The 9,971-nt window shown below is 40.5% G+C and overlaps 1 long non-coding RNA gene across 1 annotated transcript; it reads right to left on the bottom strand.

Annotated features, from left to right (window-relative positions):
* Window positions 1-1,900: 1,900 nt before the first annotated feature.
* On the bottom strand, window positions 1,901-9,333 carry LOC141992863 (uncharacterized). The gene is made up of 2 exons (XR_012640673.1): window positions 9,114-9,333; window positions 1,901-2,195 (listed from the first exon to the last, which is right to left on the bottom strand). It is a non-coding gene; the product is annotated as an uncharacterized LOC141992863 (long non-coding RNA).
* Window positions 9,334-9,971: the final 638 nt, after the last annotated feature.

Genomic DNA, 9,971 nt, shown 5'->3' with positions numbered 1-9,971 from the left:
ATTTTATAATGAAACTGGAAACTTTCAGAAAATTGTACAAACCTATGAAAACTGCATAATTATGATCTCGAACATTTTTTTTTAAGTGGGTGCACTTTCACTTAACTATAACCCAAAAGAAGGTGCATGTTGTTCATGGTGCAGTGTTTCAGGGAAGAGGAAAAAAAAATACTATTCAGAATAATCAGTAAAATCTGAAGCTTTTTGGTTTCATCAGTGTTGAAATGTAGTCCCTCTCTCTTCTACCATGTAACAGGGTCCCTGCTCCGCCCCCATCTTCTTCCTGCAGAAACTGCACAGAGTCCTCCAGGTATGTTCTCATTGAAGCTTTATTTCAAGTCCTCTTCACCAATATCACCACAGTCCCATATGTTCCCACCTATTTACCGTATTTGCCAAGGTTTAGGCCCTCTCAGCAGGAACTGAGGGGAACAGAGGTCTCCCTACTCTGAGCCCTCTGTGTGACTGTGACTGCCTGCCTGCCTGCCTTTATTTTATTTATTTAATCAGCCCTGGGCTGATGGGGCCAATTGAGTTCTTAGGCCACGAGCCTGATTAGACCATTACCCTCAATAAGCTTCTCTTGGGGCACTAATTAACCTCAAGTGATCAGAGTGCAGGCTCACCTACTTGCTCCTTGCACTCTGTCACACGCCATCTATATGCAGTCTAACCTTGACTATCAAAATGTAACAGGGCATCCATTTAGACCGTCACGGGGTCTGGTTAGGAGAATCACTGGGACTGAGAGCAGGCAGAATTTAAAAATGCTATAGGCTTAAGTCCTTGAGTGTAGAGTTTTCCACATAGGAAAAGTTAATTCAGTGAAGCCAAACCTTGGAGGTTTCAGTTAGAGCTGTTTCCCCCCTACTCCCATGAACACTTCATCACATTTGATTCCAAGGTTAGCAGTATAGATAGTATCTTCTTATTGGAATGCATATTGTTAAAGTCCAACTTTGAAATTTGCAGTGTTGAAATGAGGCAAAATGAATTTTTCCAGCACAGTGAGGTTCAGTATGTCAGACCTCACAAAACTGGGCCTGACCCATGGAAAGCAAAACTATTGGTTGCCAGACACAAGGTTGCTCCAAAAATTTATTTTTGATCATGTTTATTTTTCCTCCCCATATTTGTGTTTCACATTATTCTTTGACAGAGGCTTGCTTGCAACTTTTTCCATAACTGCTCAAGAAATTAACTAGGGGAGTAGGGAGACACGTTACTAGAGGGACAGAATGTACTGGTTGCTCAGTAATTTATTAAGGCAATAAAGCACAGCAGGGCTTGTGAAGCTGATCCCTAGAGTGTGACTGGCAGGTTTCCCCAGTGCCATATAAGAGATTTCATAAATGTACTTTCAAAATTCAGTTACTGCTCTTTACCTAAGAAATCCCTTAGCATGACACTTTTTTTTTTTTAAAGGATGGTAACTTTAGGAAGAGAGGAATACATTCACCTCCCTGTGCTAGCCTTGTTCACTGTGCTGGGGGGTGGGTGGGTATTCATTTGAAAGATGACAGCTCAAGGCATACATTGAACCACGATATCTTCCCCGCTGGCTCCCAGCTGCCATTGTCATGTCCTTTCTCCAGCGGGCACATTTTGAGTTGCACTGGCTGGTGACATGGGCCCCCTCTCTAGGGGTTATGCCATATTCCCTATATGACTCCTGGTGGACCTTAACTCACATAGTGCAGACTATGGCACAGATGCCATCATAAATGGTATAAATTTGGCACAAAGATAATAGATTAATATTTTTTTGTATTTTAAAAGCAACAAAAAATAAACTTTCAAAGTCAAAAGATTGTAAAAATACATATTTAAGAGCTCTAAGATGTTGGGCAAGTCCCCCAGTGGTGTTTGGAATGTAAATTAGGAAAGTACTCTGCTTAGATGAGTCAGAAATAATTTTTTATTGATTATTAATCAATGAATGTGTGGGGACTATAAAAGAGGTTGGGTTTCTGTGTGCTTCAAATATGGCATGAGCAACGGAGAGGCCTTCATTTTGTCATGTGGACTTGTAACTGGAACATCTTTGCATATGGTAGGTATCATTAAGTGTTCATGGCTTTCTTCTAGTAGGAGAAATGTAATAGACATCCACCTGTTGCTTGCACTTGCAGCTCCCTTTTCCAGATGCCACCATCTCCTGCATATGGGTGCTACTTCATATAGTTAATTTGTATCTGAAATAAATAACAAAAAATTATTTAAATGCCAGCATCAATTTGAAAATCACACATTCTGAAAATGTTGTACTTACTGAGTTTATAATACCTAAGATAACTGGAACAAAAAGTAGTTAGGGTTGTTTTTTGTTGTTTTTGTTTTTTGCATGTTTACTTTTTGCATTGAAATGAATACAAAGCAGAAACGGTGAAAGTGTCATACACAAAGTGGTGACAATCAGTTTCTTCCTTGATGAAAAGATACTTCTAGGTCCTGGTCTGTTGCCAATTGAAGTCAATAATAAGGCTCCTAATGACTATAAATGTATATTGGATCAGGCCCATAAATTCCAACAGGAGAGTAGAAGCAGTCCATATGCATTTTTATGAAGGGATTAAAAAAATAAGGCATAGTATTTAAAGAGTACTTGTGGCACCTTAGAGACTAACAAATTTATTTGAGCATAAGCTTTCATGGGCTACAGCCCACTTCATCAGATGCATAGAATGGAACATATAGTAAGAAGATATATATACATACAGAGAACATGAAAAGGTGGAAGTTGCCATACCAACTCTAAGAGGCTAATTAATTAAGATGAGATATTATCAGCAGGAAAAAGAAAACTTTTGTAGTGATAATCAAGATGGCCCATTTCAGACAGTTTACAAGAAGGTGTGAGGATACTTAACATAAGGAAATAGATTCATTTTGTGCAATGACCCAGCCACTCCCAGTCTCTATTCAAGCCCAACTTAATGGTATCTAGTTTGAAAATTAATTCCAGTTCAGCAGTTTCTCATTGGAGTCTGTTTTGAAGCTTTTCTGTTGCAAAATTGCCACCTTTAAGTCTGTTACTGAGTGACCAGAGAGGTTGAAGTGTTCTCCTACTGGTTTTTGAATGTTACGATTCCTGATGTCAGATTTGTGACCATTTATTCTCTACACAAAAGAGAATATATTATAATCTAAAGCATGTACCAATATTGATCTATACATGTGGTGTACTGTATGTGTTTAGGAAAATGTGCGAAGGAACCATATACTACAAGATCCAATAACCACTCCAGTAATGCATGTTAATCACATAAAACCCCAAAACACAGGGAGTTATCTGTCCTCTGACCTCATTTGATGAAATTTGACCATCTAAATTTATATATAATTTAAAACTTTGTATTCATTGGACCTGCATCACAGAAGATAGTATCTGGAAAGACAGAACAAAAATCAGTGAAGCAGAAAAGTAATGGTTCACTTATAAAGCTGGAAAGTAATTTGAACAATCTGGTCTAAAACAGCTTGCACGCTAGCATTTCTATCTCTGGATGTCAAAGCCATAGAAAAACTGTAACAAGATTTGTTTGTGAATTAAAGAAAAAAGAAAATAAATCTTTATCGAGATTATGGGCTACATCCTCAGCTGGAGTGAAGCCAATGAAACTTTTTTGGTTAAAATCAAGTTAAAATAGGACTAGCTCCAGGAATCCCTGGATGAAGTTGTATGGTCTGTATACAGGACATTAGACTAGAAGGTCCCTTCTGCCCTTAAATCTTTGAATCTATGACAAGCTACAGATCTTTGTAAAGTTATTTTTTCAGAATAAAACATCATCTTTACGTTTCCTCATTTAAAGAATGAGAATAAACATGCTTAATCCAGAAAAAGTCCAGCATGGAGTTAGTCATGGCTGGAAATGGCTTATCTCAAGTTTTGTTTGTTTCTGATCCTACCTCTGAGAGAGGGAGAGAGAAACACACAGAGCTTTCTCTCTTTTATAGTATTTTATTGCACACTATGCATCTCAGAAGAAACATTTTGTCCTTGTTATTTTTTCTCTAGAAATTGGAGAAGGCAAAGTCCTGTTTTTAACACAGCAAATAAAATAAACAGAAAGGGGGGAGGGAAATGGAAATGCTCCACCTCACTTATTTACTACCTATTTGGCTATAATGGGGTGTACTGTGAAGGCCATTCCTGGCTAGTGTGTGAAGGCCATTCCTGGCTAGTGTGCGTGACCATTTCACAATAAGGAAATTTCCAAGTGACTAGAGAAATGATTCGTTCATAGGTACCACCAACTGGCTATTGTGAAGAAAGTGCAGTTGGCTTTACTTCCTTCCTGGCTTCTTTTGAGCTGAAGGAAGGCAGCTGTATTTTGGATTCTGTCAGCTGTAGCGGATGGTCCTTGTTATACTGGCCAGGGGCTAGAAACTGGAAACTTTTGGTGGTATAGTATTGTCAGTTAGGGGTATGACATTTTACAATATTTCTATACCAGCAAAGGATCCTAGCGAAGATGCAGTTATGCCGGCAAAAAAGGCCTTTTGCCAAGATAGCTTAATTCACTCCGGGAACTTGTATGTTACACTGAAACAAGCGCAGACTTGCTGGTTTAAGCTGTGTCTACAGTAGGACGGTTTGCTGGTACAGCTGAAGTGGTAAATGTTTTCCAGTGCAGTGTAGGCCTCAAGGAGTAGGGGAGCAGGAGGGAACAAATGCACAAAGGAAGAAGATGCAGGTTCCACGTGAACAGCTTTCTGAAGAGAGCATGAAGATAATGCTCCTGTTGAAGGCAGATTGATTTTGTTGTGTTCTTCCTAACCAAATTAGGAAGTAGTATGGCTCAGGGACTAGGGTCTTTTTTTATATATTTTTTTTTAATCTGAGTTATTGAATAAACACAGGGCAATTTTACAAAAGAACGCTGTTTGTGTATGTTCCCCCTTGGTGCCAAACTCTGGATCATTTGCATTGTCCTTTTTATTTGCATTGCGGCCTGTTGTTTTAATCCTGATTAGAACAGCATTGACAAACAAAAGTTACCTTTATGTCACATTTGATATGTGGGTAATGGGTTCAGGTGTTGTAGTTCATACACAGTAAACTCAAGGGGCTAAATTAATTCCTTCTGTAACTCCACTGAAGTTGCACCAGGATGGCTTTGGCCTACGGTCTATTTTTTCTGTCAGGTTTGATGGTGAACTGCATATAGGAGGTTGAGGAAATAATTAGGGTTTTGGTTATGAGAAATATCTTTAAATCAATTCCCAAATGAATTGTCATAGGGTTGTTTCATTATTTCAATATGTCATGTGCCCTCTGATTTTTACCTTTGTATTACTGATTTGTTTTATTCTCATTGGGAGAAAGGCAATCATTGGCAATAGGAAAAAGGAGTTGGGATTTAGCACACAGACTTTAAACAGACAGACAGAAGGAATAGAACATTTCTATCTCAGTGCCAATAGCTGATGAACTTTCAATCCTGTCTCCATGTCTATGATTCAGCTAATAAATTTATGAAACCAATCATCAAAGAAAGCTTGGCTTCCTTACACATTCCTGTTTTCTCGCATAAACAAACCTTCAAAATGAAAGCAAACCTCCACATATGTCATTCCTAACTGCTCTCACTCCTTTTTTAGTGAAAATCTTTGTTCCGTTAAACATTTTAACTTTTTTAAATCTCCCAGCTATAAACAGTCAATGAATTAGTATCACTTCACTGTCTAATCCTTTTTTTGAAGTCCAGATGTGGCCTGAAGAGGAGATCCAAATTTAAGGCTATTTTCCCCCCCTCCATAATAGGTCCAGAGTTAAAGCCACAAAGAGCTGCACTCAGGTAAGACATTATTTATATGCTAATATGTGCATAGAATTGAATGACTTATCCTGGGGGTCTCAACTTTTTTCATTCCCATCAGCCACTTCCTGTAAAATATCAAATTGTTAAAATGGCTGCTAGTGTATCTACCCTTAGATAGCAATGCCAGAATGAGTACGTACATACATTAATACATTCATGTATTATACCAATAACATACCTTTCTTCTGAGTTATAAGTCTTGAACCACTTACATTTGCACCAAACTGCATATAAAATGCTGTGCCAATAGAAACCATTAAGTGATTATAACATTTACCTGTACATCTACTACATGTCCCTGGTTTTGATCACTCATGTAACTCATGAGTAAGTTTGCTGTTCACCTTCCAGTAGAAGACTTTTTAAAATACAAAGAAATAATTGAATATGGTGTGATGAAAAGCCATTCCTAGGTTTCTCTCATTTATGGAGATTTTCTTGGTTATGGTGCCTTGTGAGACCACCAGAGTGGCTTGATCCATTCTGCAATGATTTTTTTTTTTTTTTGCCCAGGTCCACCATATGTAGAATGAAGACTATATAGGGCAGCTTCTTGACATCCGAAGAACTGATGACAGAGGTCCTGATTCAGCGAGAACTTAAGCACATGCCTAACTTCAAGCATGTGAGTAGTCCCATTGAGCTTATTGAGAATACTCACATGTGTCGTTAGTCCTGTGCATAAATACTTTGTTGAACCAGGGCCTATATTATTTTGAGTAACATATAAGGATTAGTAGCTGTCTGGCTCCTGGGCTGATCACAAATGCTGCCTAATAACTGTTAAGTGACTGCTAATGCTTTTGCTTGTATTGTAGAATCTGTGTCAAATCTTTTGCGTGGTCTGTTTGATTCTTTCCTAGTTTGAGCATTGCTGCTGTTTCATCCTCTCAGTGATGGGGATCGGATAGAATCATAGAATATCAGGGTTGGAAGGGACCTCAGGAGGTCATCTAGTCCAACCACCTGCTCAAAGCAGGACCGATCCCCAATTAAATCATCCCAGCCAGGGCTTTGTCAAGCCTGACCTTAAAAACTTCTAAGGAAGGGGATTCCACCGCCTCCCTAGGTAACGCATTCCAGTGCTTCACCACCCTCCTAGTGAAAATTTTTTTCCTAATATCCAACCTACATCTCCCCCACTGCAACTTGAGACCATTACTCCTTGTTCTGTCATCTGCTACCACTGAGAACAGTCTAGAGCCATCCTCTTCGGAACCCCTTTTCAGGTAGTTGAAAGCAGCTATCAAATCCCCCCCATTCTTCTCTTCTGTAGACTAAACATCTCCAGTTCCCTCAGCCTCTCCTCATAAGTCATGTGTTCCAGTCCCATAATCATTTTTGTTGCTCTCCCCTGGACTCTTTCCAATTTTTCCACATCCTTCTTATAGTGTGGGGCCCAAAACTGGACACAGTACTCCAGATGAGGCCTCACCAATGTTGAATAGAGGGGAAAGATCACGTCCCTCTATCTGCTGCCAATGCCCCTACTTATACATCCCAAAATGCCATTGGCCTTCTTGGCAACAAGGGCACACTGTTGACTCATATCCAGCTTCTCGTCCACTGTAACCCCAGGTCCTTTTCTGCAGAACTGCTGCCGAGCCATTTGGTCCCTAGTCTGTAGCGGTGCATTGGATTCTTCCGTCCTAAGTGCAGGACTCTGCACTTGTCCTTGTTGAACCTCATCAGATTTCTTTTGGCCCAATCCTCCAATTTGTCTAGGTCCCTCTGTATCCTATCCCTACCCTCCAGCGTATCTACCTCTCCTCCCAGTTTAGTGTCATCTGCAAACGTGCTGAGGGTGCAATCCACACCATCCTCCAGATCATTTATGAAGATACTAATGTTCAAGCTATGATTAAATATGCCTAGCAGTTGATTTACCAGAATACCTGTTTTTCTAGCAGTCAGTTGAGCACCTCTGACCTAGGGGATTTTCCTCCTCAGATTATTACACAGGGTATGTTCACATTTTAACTTATTCCAAGACTATCTTGGCATCTAGTGCGTCACTAATTTGCCATGTGTGAGAAGGCTGAGTTTGTTCAGTGTGTGCCAACACAGGTGAACAGTTGTTGGTTTTTCTTGTTCTGTTCTTTTCAGGTTACTGCAGGCCCTTCTGAAGGACAAGGTATAGTGTGTCTGCTTGGTAGTATTCCTGGAATTCTATGAAATATAGCTCTGCTCTGAAAAGTTACTGTGTAAACTGGCATCTTTTACTCAGATATTTGCTCCCTGTATTACTGTGTCATGTCAGAAAGACAAGATGGGGGAGGTATATATATAATTTTTTTTTATTGGACCAACTTCTGTTGGTGAGAGAGACAAGCTTTTGAGCTGCACAAGCTAACTTTCTGCCCATTATTTGTGAACAGAATGAGAGCAAAATTTTGTTGGTGTAAATGTTTGTAGAATGGAAACTTTATAAAGTGTTTCGTTACAAAATTAAATGTGACTTTGGTTGGCAGTAGTTTATCTAACTTCTACAATCAGGACCAGAAAATATGCCATTTATGGCGGAAGCTCCCTTTTTTAGTAGTTAGTTCCAAGCTCTCACCTCTTGCCTTTGGGTGGAAAAACAAGCTACAGTCTTTGGACGATAGGGATTCACCCCACCCTCACTCCAACATCTTTATCAGCAAATGAACAGTCCGTGTTCCACCATTAGTTCCTTAGTCATGGTGGATCAGGGTAGCCTCCTTCCTTTTGGGGTCTGGATGATTCTCACATGCAGTGGGTTGCAGGTTCCTGGGGCCACACAGATGGGGTGCTCCCAGTCCTGAGCTCTGTGTCTCATGCGGCTGTGTCTCTGCAGCAGCAGTTTGTGCCCTCCTACAGTCTGCACAGTCTCATTCTGGAATGGCACGTCCATCCTCCAATCGGTGGATAGCTGCAGCATGAAGTAGGGGTTGGATTTCTTGCCACTTTACCAGCCACCAAAGGTTCTGGAAGTAGAGGGCTCTTTCACATTGTTATGGTGACCAGATGTCCCGATTTTATAGGGACAGTCCCGATTTTTGGGTCTTTTTCTTATATAGGTGTTACCTGGGGTTCTTTCAACCCAAAGCTCTAAGTAACTTTTACTCTGTGCGAGGTGGTGTCAGGAAATAAATTGGGGAGACACGGCCATCCGACCGATAGATGGCTGGCACAAACAGGACAACACAAGAGTGCTTTCACTTAAAGCTAAACTTTACTTAGTCTCAAGCACTTACACATGTTTTACTACAGGTTAGTAAAACACCCCCAACCCTCGATAATTACCGAAGCTGAGATAATTACCAAAGCTGAGTGTGGCTCTCGAGTAGCACAGCGGCAGCCTGTCTGCTGGTGGGAAACACAAGATGCATCCAGAGGGAGAGTCCAGTCCCGAAGAGTCCCACTACCTCAAACTTTTCCCCCTTATTTATATATTAGTAATAGAATGACATGTCCCTTAAAGAAAACTTGTTAAGCAAGCAGTTCCAATGGGCAAGCAAGAGGCTCCTTCTGATTATTGATTAACCAGGTGTGGGTTTTTCCAGAGTTTGCAGCCTTGAGGGCCCAATAGACATTCCTGGGGCATATCCTGCTCGTCTAAAATGCATGTATCAGCAATTTCAACACAATTCTTATCAGGAAGGATGCTGGGTCAAGCTGCCCTTTCTGTGGCACTCAAAACCTCCTCCCCTCCTGCCTTGGTCAAGCTGAGTTTGCTACATGGCCACTTTACGGCTTGCTGACTTGGCTGCTTTTAGTAACAAGCATAGTGGTTTCAGGCACTTTATTGGTTTGCTGACATCGCCCCATACATAGGTTCCTATTACCCCCACCCCCGTCCCAATTTTTCACACTTGCTGTCTGATCACCCTACACTTTGTTGATCTGTGGAGTGGGAGCTCCCCACCATGTGACTTATGTGACAATCATACAGCTCTAATATCAGAGCATAACAGTGAATAGATGATTTGTGAGCCACCGGCATGCTGAAATTTGGTAATATTGAATGTCTGAATAGGAACGAATTTTAAAACTTGCAGTCTGCAGACAAGGCACAAGTGTGTGAGAGCTAAATTCACTAAACAAATTATCCATTGTGAATTGTTTACTCACCCTCAGCAGCTAAAGTAGATTATGACTGTTCCCCCTTTCAAGGATAGA

The sequence above is a fragment of the Natator depressus genome, chromosome 8, assembly GCF_965152275.1.
Source record: "Natator depressus isolate rNatDep1 chromosome 8, rNatDep2.hap1, whole genome shotgun sequence".
Taxonomy (NCBI): domain Eukaryota; kingdom Metazoa; phylum Chordata; order Testudines; family Cheloniidae; genus Natator; species Natator depressus.
This window is presented reverse-complemented; position numbering and strand designations above follow the sequence as displayed.